Raw genomic sequence first — 14,948 nt, forward strand, 5'->3', positions numbered from 1 at the left:
CATGGAGTCACAGAGACCTGAGTCATATGTGGCCTTGTTAGCTCTCTGGTCCTGGGCGAGTGATCTACACCTGCCTCAGTGTCTTCGTATGTAAAATGGAGATAATAGTAGCACGTACCTCCAAGGATTGTTGTGGGGATCAAAGGAGGCAATATTTGTAACGTGTTTAGCAAATTTCAAGTTACTGTTGCTTTAACGATATTGCTCCTTTATCAACTGAATAACTTCACAAGGCCTGACAGTGCAGGGACTATATATTTCTGGTTACATATTTCTGGGTTTTTAAAGTAAAAGGCCTTTTATTTATTTATAGATTTGCTGGTGGCATTTGTCGAACACCCACACACACATACACAGCCTGCTGTGTCTTTCACTAGGTGTTGTAAGTACACATATGGCCATATGAGTTATTATCTCTGTTTGTATTAATTTAATTTGAATCCCAGGTTATAAATTCACTATATATAATTTCCCATTCTGTTGGAGGAGAGATTTGACCCAACTAGCAAATATGTTCTTTCCTCTATACCCTGATCAATATCTGTAACCTAGTAAATGACAAGGTCATTTTGGGATGAGGTTGATGAAGGAAAAAGAGGAATTGAAAATCTTGACCCTGATTTGCACATGTCCAATCCAATGAATAATTTGGATAAAGATTCCAAAGTGTTTCCTAGTCAAGAAAGACAGTCTGCAAGGAGGTATATATGCTTGTTTTTAGGAATAAGGAGAAATCAGCAAGTAGAAAGTCTCTGAATTCAGTTATAAAGGAAGTGATCAGAGCTTTACCGGGAATTTTTTTTTTATTCATCTCTGCAGCCACCAGTAACTTGTCTCCTAAGATCCTAAAGGATGTTTTTGAAGACATCACTGGAGCAGAACCATCAGCCTTAAAAGCTGAGGATCATTTGGAAGGGGTGTGGGTGGCCTGAAGCTAGAAGAGAGGTAACTTCATACCAATAATCAAAAAGGATTATAAATTGCCTTTGAAATGACATAGCCTTAAGTCTGGGAAATGTTTTGGGGGAAAAGATAATTCTCTGATCAATTTGCAAATAACTTGAAGAGTGCTAGGAACTAGGCAACCACCAAGATCATTTCACAAAGAGCACATCCCATCGGCCTCGGGTAATCTCCCATGACTGAATGACAGCCCGGGAAGATTGAGGAAAAGAGGGCGATGTCATCTATTTTGACTTCAGTGCGATTCCATTTGACACACCCATCAATTCACTAGAAAATTATGATCTAAACTATTCCAATGTCACATAGGTACACAGTTGGCCAAATGGAGATTCTGAAAGTCGGATGATAGTGAACCATAGCCCGTGGAAGGCAGGAGGGAGGGAGAGAAGATTGTATCGAGTGCTATTTCTTCCTCAGCAGTTAATCCTGAGTCCACTGTTTGTTTTTTTTAAGCAATCGGGGTTAAGTAACTTGCTCAAGGTTACACGGCCAGTTATTATTATTTCTGGGTGTGGTGCTGAGTGTCTGAGCCCGGGATTCGAGCTCCAGGTCGTCCCAACACTAGAGCCGGTGCTCTTACTCGCTGTGCCACCTGGCCGCCCCGAGTCCACTGTTTTTTCAACTGTGGTTACCAGCTGTGCTGTGCTGACATAAGTCAGTAATCCTTGTTGTTGTTCGTCCTTCATTGTCAAAGAGGACCAGGACATCTCAAGAAGGTGATGCCAAGACGCGCAAGCGGTTTCATGCTGTGCTCCCTTTCCAGATCCCCTTTAAGTGCTAGATTTTTGCTTTTCCACTCCCCATCCCCACCTCCATTAGACTGGAAACTTGAGGACAGGAAATATCTTGATTGCTTTTATTTAGAAACTCAGTGCTTAGCCTGGCACATTTTATTATTCAGTCATTTCAGTTATGTCCAACTCTTTGTGACTCCATTTGGGGCTTTCTTGGCAAAGGTACTGGAGTGGTTTGCCATTTCCTTCTCCGACTCTTTTTACAGGTGAGAAAACTGAGGCAAACAGGGTTAAGTGACTTGCCCAGGGTCACCCAGCTAGTAAGGATCTGAGGTCAGATTTGAACTCAAGTCTTTGTGACTCTAGGCCTAGCACTCTATTCACTGTGCCATCTAGCTGCCATCTGGCACTTAGCAAATAGTTAATAAATGTTTTATCTATTTCTTTGCTGGGCTTTCTGTCTATTTATTATCCTGAATGATGAAAAAAATCACATTTATTATTTTTAAGATGACATTTAGCTGGGAGGTAGGATATTCCAGCTCCATAGAAAATGGGGTCCGAATTCAGAGAGCAGGCAGCGGAGGAATGAGAAATGAAGTATTGATGGGGCATACTAAACTGCAGAAAACACCAGCTAGATAAATGAGAAAATACGGCAGAAGCAACCTCTGGAGCTGGATAGAAAAGTCTGGTGATAAAACATGAAGCCTGCTCCTGTATTGCATGAACAGTAGTGATGCTGTGCTGTGTCCTTGGATGGCCATCAGTAAGTCACGTAGTTTGAGTTATTTTCCCCATTGGTGGGTTGTAAGGTCTAAGTCTTTTGACTGTCTCACTCAATGCCTTCTGTGCAAAGTTAACTGTAATTTGAAGAATAAAATACTGGCCTTGCTAGTATTTTTATTTTTTCTTAATTTTTAATTTTTTGCTTTTTGGAAGGGAGAGGGTAGGGCGATTGGGTTTAAGTGACTTGTGCAAGGTCACATGGCTAGTTTTTGTGTTAAGTGTCTTAGGCCAGATTTGAACTCAGGGCCTCCTTTACTCCAGGGCCAGTGCTCTATTCACTGCACCACCTAGCCGCCCCCTTGCTAGTATTTTTAATTAAAAAAAAAAAAAACTACCCCAGACATAAGTGTTGTTACTACTGTTCAGTCATTTCAGTCATGTCCAACTCTTTGTGACCCCATTTGGGGTTTTCTTGGCAAATACTGGAGTGATTTGCCATTTCCTTCTCCAGCTCATTTTATAGATGAGGAAACTGAGGCAAAAGGGTTAAGTGACTTTCTCAAGGTGACACAGATAATAAAGTGTCTGAGGGCAGATTTGAGCTCAGGGAGATGGATCTTCCTGCCTCCAGGCCCAGCTCTCTATCCACCTAGTTGCCCCAGACATAGGTACAGAACAAATAAACCCCTGGACCAATACTAGCACTCTGGTTTGCATCTATTGGGTTCAATCTTGGACACTTTTCACTTAACAACATCTTTTTTTGGCTTATATCCTTACCCACAGTTTTGCCTGAGATTCTCAAATTTGGTTCCTATCTAAATCTCCACACACACACACAAAAAATGGAATAGGGACCTCAACTGCTGCGATGATGTTCAAACTTATAAAACATCAAATATAAGACAATTTATTTAACCTAATAGAAAACTCGAAAGACTTAACACCTCATTCCACATGCAGTCAAAATAATTCTCTCTTTCTCTTCAGTGAATCCGTTCTCCCAGAGCTCTAGCTACACAGCCACCAAACTCAGAGCATCACCCAGTAAAGACACCCCACCAAAACATAAAAGAGAAGAAAGAACTTAGTAAATAGCCTTCTATTCCAGACCCACCCAGTTCACATAAGTCAGTAATCTTTGTTGTTGTCTGTCCTTCATTGTCAAGGACAAGGACATCTCAAGTCCTTGTGCACGGCCACCAGCCTCACTTTGTCCTCCAGAACCCTCTGGGTCCAGTGACCAGATATAGATCAGGATGACCGGAGATGGCTGTAGAAAGTCAATAGTCCCAGTGAAAGCAAGGCCGGGTCGCGGTTTGTTCTTCTACGTCATGGCCTTATACCTTGCTCTTTTTTGACTCTGGTTCTTGGCTGGTCCACCATTACTTTGTTTTTAAACCACTAAAATGTTAACAAACATCAAATGGCAGAAGAGGAAGAGAATCCAGCAGTAGACTTGGGCAGCTTATCCTTACCTCAACCTCAACCTCAACCTCAAGCTCAGATCATGTCTTGGTTTCAAGAACTAACCCTAATCTAACAATCCCTTCTCTGGCTTGGTCCCAGGACTCCTCTCCTAATCCTCCATCACTGCTAGCCCTACACTACAATGAGCCAACCTTGTGTGTCCAGATTTCTTTTTGTTTCTCCCTCTCTCTCTCCTTCTGTTTCTTCCATTCCCTCATTCCCAACTCTTGTTTCCACATCTCTGTCTTTGCTCTCCCTTTCCAAGTCCAAGACCAAGGGGTAGCCCAAGTATATAGGTCTTGAATCATTCATCTTGAATATAGGTCTATGGAACAACCCAAAACAGATTATGTATTCACACTATATCATTGGTCAGTGGGGCCCCAAGTCAACATCTAGGCAAATAAAGAACAGTGAAACAATATTCTTATTGAACCATCAGGGTCTCGCCAGACTCAGTAAGGAAACAGATAAGTTGGGGGGGGGGAACTATAAAGCTGATCATAAAGTTTGGGGGGAAAGGCCCCAGTCAAAAGTTAAAGGAAATAGAATTTAGCCTAGAAAGAAAAAGGTTGAGGGGAGAGGGAAATCTAATCATGAATTAGGAGGTTGGTGACTACATGTAGTCCTGTTCTCCATAATATCTTATTATGTCGACTTGTATGTGCTAGGTCATGTCACCAGAATGGAAATTGCCTTATAGATGAATAGAAGAGATTATTCCCCATCTGGTAGGATTTGAAAAATTCCTTATACTCAGAAATATTTTCCCCCAGGCTTGTAGCACTACCCAAAATTCTATCACTAGTTATACATTCCTTTGAGCTAAAGAATTAACATCCATAACTAACCCATTCCTTTTGATAAATAAATATGTCCAGAGGAGGTAAGGTTTGAGTTGCTATTAATAATATATGCTATGGGGCGGCTAGGTGGCACAGTGAGTAAAGCACCGGCCCCGGAGTCGGGAGGACCTGAGTTCAGTTCCAGCCTCAGACACTTAACACCCACACAAAAAAACTAGCTGTGCAACCTGGGGCAAGTTACTTAACCCCAATTGCCCTCCAAAAGGGAAAAAAATAATAATAATACATACTATGCCTTAAGTGCAAAAGCACTAATCCACATTTCTATACAACTTGATAAAGCCCATTGTTACAAGCCTCAGTGGTAGGCAGGTCAAGTGATGTGAACAACATTTTACATGTAGGGAAACTAAGGCATCAAGAAGAAATTTGTTCACATGGCTAGTAGAAAGGGGCAGAAATTTGGACACAGACCTTGGGGTTGAAAGCTAAACATTCTCTCCACTAGACCAAGTTGGTCAGTCACAAACCTGCTTTATTCTTGTTCATCTTTAGGAGAAATTCAAAGCAGATGGTAACCAGTATTTCTTTAATAAAAACCATCTGTCAGGAGCTTACACGAAAATAGGTGGTCATCTTATCTCCCATCAGTAGTGTTATGAAGGGGGGGGGTTCCAGTGACCAGTGAGATTTTGCTTAAAGATCCAATTTGGCTTCCAATTTGACCAAATTAAGATTGTTCTTCAAATCATAATTAGAAAAAGTTTTTATATTTTGTTTTGGTTTTTTTGTATCACCAGCACTTAACACAACGTCTGGCACATAATAAGCGCTTAATAAATTCTTGTTGATGGATGGATTGATAAACCTCCTCTTACTTAGCTGAATTAGTCCTCAGGAAGCCAGCTCCGTCTGTCACCAAGGCCTTACTTGAAGTTTCACCAACATGGTGGAACTTGCTGGCTCGCCATTTTAATTCTCAAAGATACAACCATGGTTCATGCCAAAGGAAACCAGGAGCCTTTCATTGTAATTCTGGAAATCAGACCTTGGAAATGGATTGTCACACGCAGAAGGCATTTCACATGATCTGGGATTGCCAATGTCTTGTTTTAGGGCAGTGCCAGGCTTTTTGTAGCAGTCAGATGCAGTTTGATGCTTTGTGAACAATGCGCCTCAGAGATCCGGGATCTCATTGATAGGATTACTCCCTCCATGAGTACAAATTCTAGCTTATTCACGTCTTTGCATCCTGTGTGACTCTTATCTCTGCCCTATAACACGCCGTGATGTATATGCAACAGGCAGGGGGATTCCTTTAAATCTTTTGACATTTCATAGGTACCAAATGGAGCATATAAGCTAAACATTGATTATGAAGAAAAAGAGACCTCTTGATACATGACCAATCCATGTTTTCTGGTCATAGGTCTCCTTGATTCATCCTGTTGTACAGAATTCTTCATGAATAGGATGCCACTGCCTCCTTTTGCCTACCATATATCACTCCTTGGCTCTTTGGGTAAACTGAAATTGTATTTCTTGAGGGGCTGCTATTCCTTGTTTTGTGGCCATGTGGCATCACTAGAACAATAGAAATAGTGGCAATTACTATTGCTAGCATTTATAGAATGGGTTTATATAGTGCTTACAGTTTTGCAGCTCTGTGAGGTAGGTGCTATTAGTGTTTTGTTTTGTTTTTAAGAAAAGATATACTTTTGTTTCAGGCAGTAGCTTAGAGTTATTAAGGCATTAGAAGTTGTAAAACATACTTCTAGGTGAATCTAAAAAAATGTTTCTCCTTTCCCCAAGCCATTATCTGACAGTTTAAAATCAAATGAGATAATACAACATTTCTAAACCACTTTACAAAACTTATAAGAGCTGTATAAATGGTAGCTATTACTACTACTATTATTATTTCAGCAACTGAGTGTAAAATTCATATATCCTATGGAATTTGTTTTTAATTTTTAAAAATTTCTATATCCAGACACACAAAAAGGGTGTTTCTGTGTGTGTATCACAACATAAAAATAGGATTCCATATGAAACCATGAATATTACATTTCCTTTTGCTTGCTTTTTTGAAAAAAAATATATAATAAATTCTACAAGTTACTTTTACAACTTTCTCGTGTGTCTATGCTTCTTTCTGAACTTCCTCCTAATCTTTCCTGCGAATATTTAAAAAATTCCATTGCCTGCCTTTTTTGCTTTGAGATAGCTGCTTCCTCTTCCATTGACCTAGAAAAGGAAGAGAGGGGTGAAGGGAGTGTGTATGTGCATGTGAGATGGGGGGAGGGAGGGGGGAGGAGGGGGGGAGAGAGGGAGAGAGAGAGAGAGAGAGAGAGAGAGAGAGAGAGAGAGAGAGAGAGAGAGAGGGAGAGGGAGAGGGAGAGGGAAAGGGAGGGAGGGAGGGAGAGACAGATAGACAGACAGAGAGGAGAGAGAGAATGGATCCCTACCTTGGCCATTCCAAAAATGTCTGTCTCTGTACCTTGTCTGTATCATTTCTCTGTTAGGAGATAGGTAAAATGGTTCATCATAAATCCTTAGGAGATTTGGTGGTTCACTTCTTGGAGGAGCTGGTAAGTCTTTCCAAGCTGATCATGTAATATTCATCTGACACCATTAGACCTATCACCCATGCCTCTAGGTAAGACAGAATTTTAGCTTTCAAAAACAGGCAAGTGTCTATTCTGTTTTAGAAGATCTTCAGTAAAATATCTTAGCATGTTTCCAGGAAGCTGAGCATTACTGTGTGGATTGAATTAGTTGGACTTTGGGGTTACTGCTGGCTCTATACTTCTTTGGCCTGGATCAATAGCCTTGATTCTCCCCAAAAATTATTGCTTATGCCAAAATGATACTGTCTTTCAACATCTAAAACACATTTCTTAGCATTATTCTCTCTGTGTATTCTTTTTTTCTTTTTGGAGTAGGTTGTTTTTTTTTTTTTTTTGAGGTAATTAGGTTTAAGATCACATAGATAGTAAGTGTCTGAGGTCAGATTTGAATTCAAGTCCTCCTGACCCCAGGACCAGTACTCCATCCAGTCTGCTACCTAGCTGCTCCTGCTGTACATTCTTCTTAGAAATCAATTGCCCTTTTAGTTGCTAGGAATTTTAGCTTTAGTCTTCAGAGTCACAGATAGAAACATGTTGGAACAAAGCATAGCAATGTAAAATAAGCTTTTTGGACTTCAAGAAAATTAACCCTATGTCTTTTTCATCTGTAACCTTCCTTTTCTATTTGTCTATCAAGTAGGACCACCTTTTTACAGAAACAGAAAATATACTCCCTGAAAATGTAACGATAGAGTCAGAGGGAGATAAACAAATTTGGAGTCCAAGGAACTGAGTTCAAATTCTGCCACTGCCTCTTATTATCTGCATGACTTTGGGCAAATCATCTAATTTTTTAGGCCTCAACTTCTTCATCTATAAGTGAGTGGGTTAGACTTGATTTCTAAGCTCCCTCAAAGGTCAAAATCCAGGTGACACAATGGGTAGAGTGCTCCTCCTGGAATCAGGAAGACTCTTCTGCCTGAGTTCAAATTTGGCCTCAGACACTTAGTACCTGTGTGACCCTAGGCAGATCTCTTAACCCTCTTTGCCTCCATTTCCTCATCTGTAATATGAGCTGGAGAAGGAAATGACAAACCACTTCAGTATAGAAACTGAAAAGCTAAGAAAACCCACTCACCCAAATGGCGTCACAGAGAGTTGCATACCACTGAACACATATTTGAATACTGAATTCCTGTTTCTCCAAGTTCCCTTTTCTTCAGTCATCAATCCCATAAGAAACCACATAGCTAATTCAGAGATTTTCCTGCCTTCCTTCTTCCTTTCAGTATTTCACTTGGCTTCCTAGCTGACTACCTGGAACTGTGGAAACTGTTTATGTATGTGCATGTCTGTTGAGAACATGCACATGTAGGTGGGGCTATAGATGCCTACTCTTCTGTATTGTAATACTGAGAAATGCAAATTGTTTTTCTCACTCATTGCTTTGCTATCTTTTACCATGGAGATATGGCATTATTGTCATTGGAGTGCAAAATCTCTACGAATTAAAGGCACCTGTTATTCTTTTCTAAGTCCTGTCAAAATAATCTGCTATCACAGTGCACAGGAAGAATCCAAGTAATCCATTCTGTCCAGGTGAAAGTTGGATCATGGCTACCTTCTAACTCGCCAGCCTCTTTATGCTACCTTTCAAGAAATATTTGGTTTTAGCAGAGTAATGTGATTTCCATTGTAATGTTTTCAGAACGTAAGCCACACATTGATCATACTGTATCTCAATGGCTATTAGCAGTTTAACCCAAAGGCAGTGTTGGCCAGGATGTTTCACTCTCCTTAATTTCCCTGAGAGATGACTTGGAACTCCTCAAATCCCACCTGATCTACTCTCAATGCCTGACTTTAGAACTGGCCACTGCACGTTCCCTGCCAGGCATGCTGGAAATGCCACTTGGACCCCTGCACAGACCATGCCAATGTGCTGGCTTAGTTGTGGCTCACAGATTGCTGAGTGCTGGAAAGTCCTTGGAGAAAGGAGGAAAGCTATGGACTCAAAAGAATCAATGTTGCTTACAGTGAAGATCTATATGAGTGAATTCTGAAATTTGGGGAGAATTCTGTCTCATTATAGAAGATTTGGGGGTGACTTCCTGGCTTTCATTTGAGGTGTTAAAATGTGGACTCTGGTTTATATCTTAGATAAGGAAGAAAATCAAAGAGAAAAAATGTTATGCTGGGAATTAAAAGATCAGGGTTCAAGTCCTTTCATCATTGACTGGATATGTGACTTTGGAGTGTCACTTGAATAGTTTTCCTTCTGGGAAATAGAGATAATACCTTTCCCTCCTATGAAGATGTGGTATGGTTAAATTAGGGAACTGTGTGTAATAGATTTGAGCTCTGGGGTGGAAAATTAAAACATGAATGTAGAACATAATAATATTTCTCTGCATTCTTCCAGCCATTAACATTATTAGGAAGGTTATTAAATGACCATCTTCACATAACGCTGTAGTATCACAGAGTTTTGATTTATATGGTCACATTCTGTTACTTTTCCCAGAAAGAACCATCTAATGCTTTCTTTTTTTAGAAAATGAGGACAAGCATACACATATACATATATATGCTAATAGAATACATGTGATATATACATATGTAATGAGATATATGCTATTAAGTGTATATGTAATATATGGCAAATTCTCATTGTCTAACTCTGAATATATATGATATATGTATATATACACAATATCCATATACAATTGCAATATACTGAATATATACATATATTCGGTGCTTGTATATATGTATATTGTGTGTGTGTGTGTGTGTGTGTGTGTGTGTAGGGGGAAAGAGAGAGAGAGGACATTCCTACTCTTAGCCCAACCAGAATTCCTCTACAATATGACTGACAAATAGTCATCCAGCCTTTTCTTGAAGACCTTCAGTGAAGGGGACCACACCATCTTCTATCAGAGTCCATTCCCCTTAGAATAGCCCTAATTACTAGGAAATTTTTTCCTACATTAAGTTTACATTTGATAACACTCATCCATGTTGTTACAAAATGCACTCCTATTATCGGTACTCTACACTCCTGGGAATAACTCATTACCCTGGGCTAAAAGGAAACTATTTATCTTTCTTTAGTCTTTCTTTCTTTCCTTGTTGACTGATTGGCTGACTGGTCTAAACTGCCAGTTACTTCCCATCCGAGGCTAACTTCTGTCTATATTGTATGTGTCTAATATATACTTAGATAAACACATGTTCTCCTAAGATGGAAGGGAAGCTCCTTGAACAGGGGTTTTTTATTTTTGCCTCAGTTTCCACTTCTGCTTAATAAAATCTTGTTCATTCATTCATAGTTTATTACTGACCATCAAGCTTTGTCAGCTAGTGTCGATGAGATTCACAGCTCAGGAATATCCCTACTTGTCCCTAAATTATTATCCTTATTTAATAAGCTTTTTGAATGTTATAGCTACTATTTGAGAAGAATATTGATATGCAGATCTTGGATACCAAACAAGGCACAGCTTAACATTTCTTCATTCTGTACTGCTAATTAGTTATTAACTCCGATGGTTACTTTATAGTATTGTGTCAACTAATAACAATCAGGCCTAGAAGATTGTTTAACAGAAAGGAGTAAAATGCTGACTGATTCACTGGTAACCTCCAGTCGGTTCTTTATCTTCTCCCAGAACAAGCCATCAGGGTGCCAAAGTAATTTGGGTGACTGAGGGTTTTCACTGACGTATGCCCACATGTGCACCCAAAGAATAATATCCAGCTTATCAGGAGATTGGGGGCCAAACATCTTCAGCCACCCAGCTCATTGCCTTGAAATTAAAAGTGGCAAATAGTAACAACCTCATTGTCATTATTCATACCCAGATAGCACCTACTATGTGTCAGGGACTGTGTGAGGGACTTCCCTGGAAGATAGATGCTATCATTAACCTCATTTTGCAGATAAGGAAGCCTAGATTGGAAGGGCAGCATTGCCTGTGGCTTTCCCCCATCCTAACTATTTGTAAGATAAGGTAGTAAATCATAGCTTCAGAAGTTCTGGCTACTCCAAGTCATGCCAGTCAGTAGCTGAGTGGAAGCACATTAGTCACCCATTCTATAAGATCACAGCTGTATCTAGGGCTGGAAGGGACTTCAGAAACCATCTATGCCAATTCTCATTTTTACAGATAGAGAAATGAGTCTCAAGGAGGTTAAGTGACTTGTTCAAAGTCATACAGTCAGTAAATATCTGAAGTCAGATTTTAACTGGGGTCTGTTGCTTGGAAAACCAGAGCTCTTCCCACTGTAGGATACTTTCTCATCTATACCTTACCAAGAGCTATGGTGGGAAAGGGGGCTGGGGGGCATTTAGAGTGAAAAGATGTGAGCTCAAATCCCAGCACTGCCATTTGTTAACTGTGGACTTGTTTCCCCTTTCTAAAATTAGTGCATTACATTATATGGCCCCTCAGGTTCTTTCTAGCTATAAATCTCTGACTCAGCCATCAGTAAACATTTATTTAGCACCTACTGCATGCCAGGTATTGTCTCCAGTGTTGGGGATATAAAAACAAGCAAACAAAAATGAAACAACTTCACCACCGCCAACACTCCTTTAAGGATCTTACATTCTATGTAGGGAGAGAGACCCCATGTATATACAGAAGGATGGGGTTGGAGAGATTTCATTGGTATAAAGAACTCATTGGTAAGGAAAGGCTTCCTACAAGTTCTAGTCGGCAACTTTTCTTCCATGTATAATCTTAGAGGATTGCTTGAAGCACCAAGAGATTTTGGATTTTCATGGCATGGTGAATGTGGAAGCACATACAGACTAAATGCAAAATAAGTACAATAACAGTTAATATAAGGTCGTTAGAAAAGGAGAGGACTAGCATTCGGGAGGATCAGGAATAGCCAGGATTTTTATGTTTCAGTGTCTTCATTTGCAAAATTAGGAGAATAATATTTGTCTTTCCATAACAGAGTTGCCAAACACAGGACCACAATGCTCCCCAGTGCTGAATCAGATTAAAATATAATTTTAAAATATTTAACAAAATAAATAAAAATACAATAGAACATAGATATATTATTATCTATTATCTACATATCTATGTTAATATACATGTTTTTTTCTAAATTAATATGTATTCCACAGGGATCCTTATGTACCAATTTAGTGGCCTCTGTTTCTACCTGAGTTTGACACCACCTTACCATATCATCTTCATCATGAGATTGTTATGAAGCTCACATGGTATCATATATACAAAGCTCTTATTGTATAAAGGCCAGCTATTTTTCTTACTTTGGGGCCATTTAGTGTAGGGGCAAATATCCTATACACCTCAATAGTCCTGATGGTATTGTGGCATTATAATTAAATGAAATGTTTGGTGACTCTGAGCTACGTAGACAAGTTTATACTCTGTTCATTATACCCTGTTTGAGAAGGCAGAGAAGTATGTGATCTATAATCTCCATCCAAAGTAATCCAGGCAAGATAAAACCTTTTGCTACTTAAAAAACAACAGCAACAATCTAAGGTGCAATTAGTTACATGGAAACTCATGTGGAACAACTCAGTCCTTCAGTGATATCAAGTGTTACCACAAGCACACACACATACACACACACTCACACACTCACACTTTACATACATCTAATATGAGAAAATCCAGAAAAGGATGAGGATTTATGGAGGGCTGCTTCTTTTACCGCTCAAAACATCAAACAGGTTTATAAGGTGCCCCAATGTGACAGGTCCCTCCCTAAAAAAGATCTCCATTTTGGCACCAGTTGATCCTGAGTTGTACACTGCAGCTAAATCTTCCTTGCATATCAGGAAGCTGAGGTTTTGGGGTAGATTCCAAAAATCTGCACTGACTTTATGGTTGAGGAATGTGGAAACCCAAACCTCCCTTTGGTTAATAATGCAGCACTAAGCATTTGTATAGACTTTCTTCATTAGCCTCCACCTCCTATCTCTTTACCTACCCTAAGTGAATTTGAGAGCTTTCCGAATGAGGATTTCTTTTTTAATGAGAAAAAACCCGACTTCATATGTTATCTATATATGTACTTACATATGGTCATAGAAGAGACTCAGTTTTTGGATCACTTTATTTTTTATATCTTCAAGGGGTTAGATGCACCATAACTTCAGGAGAAGAAAGCTACCTTTGGAGGTAGGAAGATCTGCATTCATTGCCTTCCTTTGACATAAAGAGGTTGTGTGACCATGTGCAAATCACTTAACATCTCAGTCTCAGTCAACTCTCTTCCATCTGTGTTATCCCTCCCTTTAGCATGTGAGCTGCAAGATCATTCAGCACAATTCTTTGCATATGGTAAATGCTAAATAAATGCTTTATGTATTCATTCATTCTTTTTTTTTTTTTGCTTTTTGGAGGGCAATTGGGGTTGTGACTTGCCCAAGGTCACATGGCTAGTAAGTGTGTCAAGTGTCTGAGGCTGGATTTGAACTCAGGTCTTCCTGACTCCAGGGCAGTGGTCTATTCACTGTGCCATCTAGCCACCCACTTATTCACTCATTCTTAAGACTAGAAAACACACTAGATTTGATAAGTTTATTATATATTTAAAAGGAATAGCAAATCATGCATAATTTGCAGTTTCACATGCAATCATCTTCCCCCCCCCATTCTACTATTTTATGGGAATGCTTGTTTTATTTCTTAAGTTCAGAATAAAATAAATTGATTTTTAAAAAAGAAATTATGTGTTTGAATCCCAGTTCTGCTCCTTACTACTTATAATCTTAGGCAAGTCAGTTGACCTCTCTGGACCTCCGTCTTTTCATCTTTAAAATAATTGAACTTTGGATTAGAGCACCTAGAAAGAAGGTCCTTCCCATGAGAGGCATTCACACCCCTACAGTGATCAAATCACAGACATGGCTGCCCCCCAGTAAAATCATTTAAGGGGAAAATTTTGATATTTGGGTTGGAAGAAATTAAATGAGGTACCTATCTCAGTCTTCCTGTCCATTGAATAGTCTGTCTTGGGATATTACCCTAAATTAATTCATTCTCCATATTTGGCAGGGTGGTGCAATTAAGAACTGTTGTTATTGTGAAATTAGCTTTGCAGGTGACCTCAGGAAGCTGTTAGATGACTCTCCAGAGGTTGTTATGTAGACTGTCTGGGGTGGTTCATCTATCTTAATCTGAACTGACAATTCACTTGCTTCTTATTGCTTGAACAAATAAGAAAATATATTCCCAGGCATGAGAGAGAGAAGAGCAATTCACTTTATGTCAGGTAGCTATCCTATCCAGTCTTCTTGAATTCTTATAGCATTTGGAGGTGGGAATACGTTTTAGCATGACAACTACCCTGTCATCAAGTGCAGTAATTTTTGTACAATTAGGATAAACAATAAGCAAAAGGATTTTTTTTTACTGGGTAGGGATGAGGGAGACAATGTCAGACAACTTTCAGGGTCAATCAGTACCTTTCTTAGGGGTTCTCAGAAAAGCCCATATTTTTCCAGACATAAAAAGAACAAGTAACCAGCTCTTCTTAGCAATGTCTACTCCATGCACCCTGGCCCTCATCTCCACCTTTTTTCCACCAAAACCTTAAGACTCCACCTGGAACCACCTTGAGCTCTTCTAGGCCAGCTTTGGCCTTATCTTGATGTAGTTCAAGCCTCCACTGCACTT

The 14,948-nt window shown here is 39.6% G+C and overlaps 1 protein-coding gene across 16 annotated transcripts in view; it reads left to right on the forward strand.

Annotated features, from left to right (window-relative positions):
* KIAA1217 (KIAA1217 ortholog) overlaps positions 1-14,948 on the forward strand; it is a 586,069-nt gene that overhangs the window by 329,418 nt on the left and 241,703 nt on the right. For 2 of the 16 annotated variants that reach the window (XM_069086311.1, XM_069086310.1), the window contains exon 2: positions 820-945. The exons of the other annotated variants lie outside the window; for them this stretch is intronic. The gene's annotated coding sequence lies outside the window, so the exon portion shown is untranslated. The remainder of the gene's footprint in view (positions 1-819; positions 946-14,948) is intronic. 16 annotated transcript variants of the gene reach the window in all.

Source organism: Petaurus breviceps, unplaced genomic scaffold, assembly GCF_028583685.1.
Source record: "Petaurus breviceps papuanus isolate PSGF00001 unplaced genomic scaffold, PetGlider_PUasm1.0 178, whole genome shotgun sequence".
NCBI classification, from domain to species: domain Eukaryota; kingdom Metazoa; phylum Chordata; class Mammalia; order Diprotodontia; family Petauridae; genus Petaurus; species Petaurus breviceps.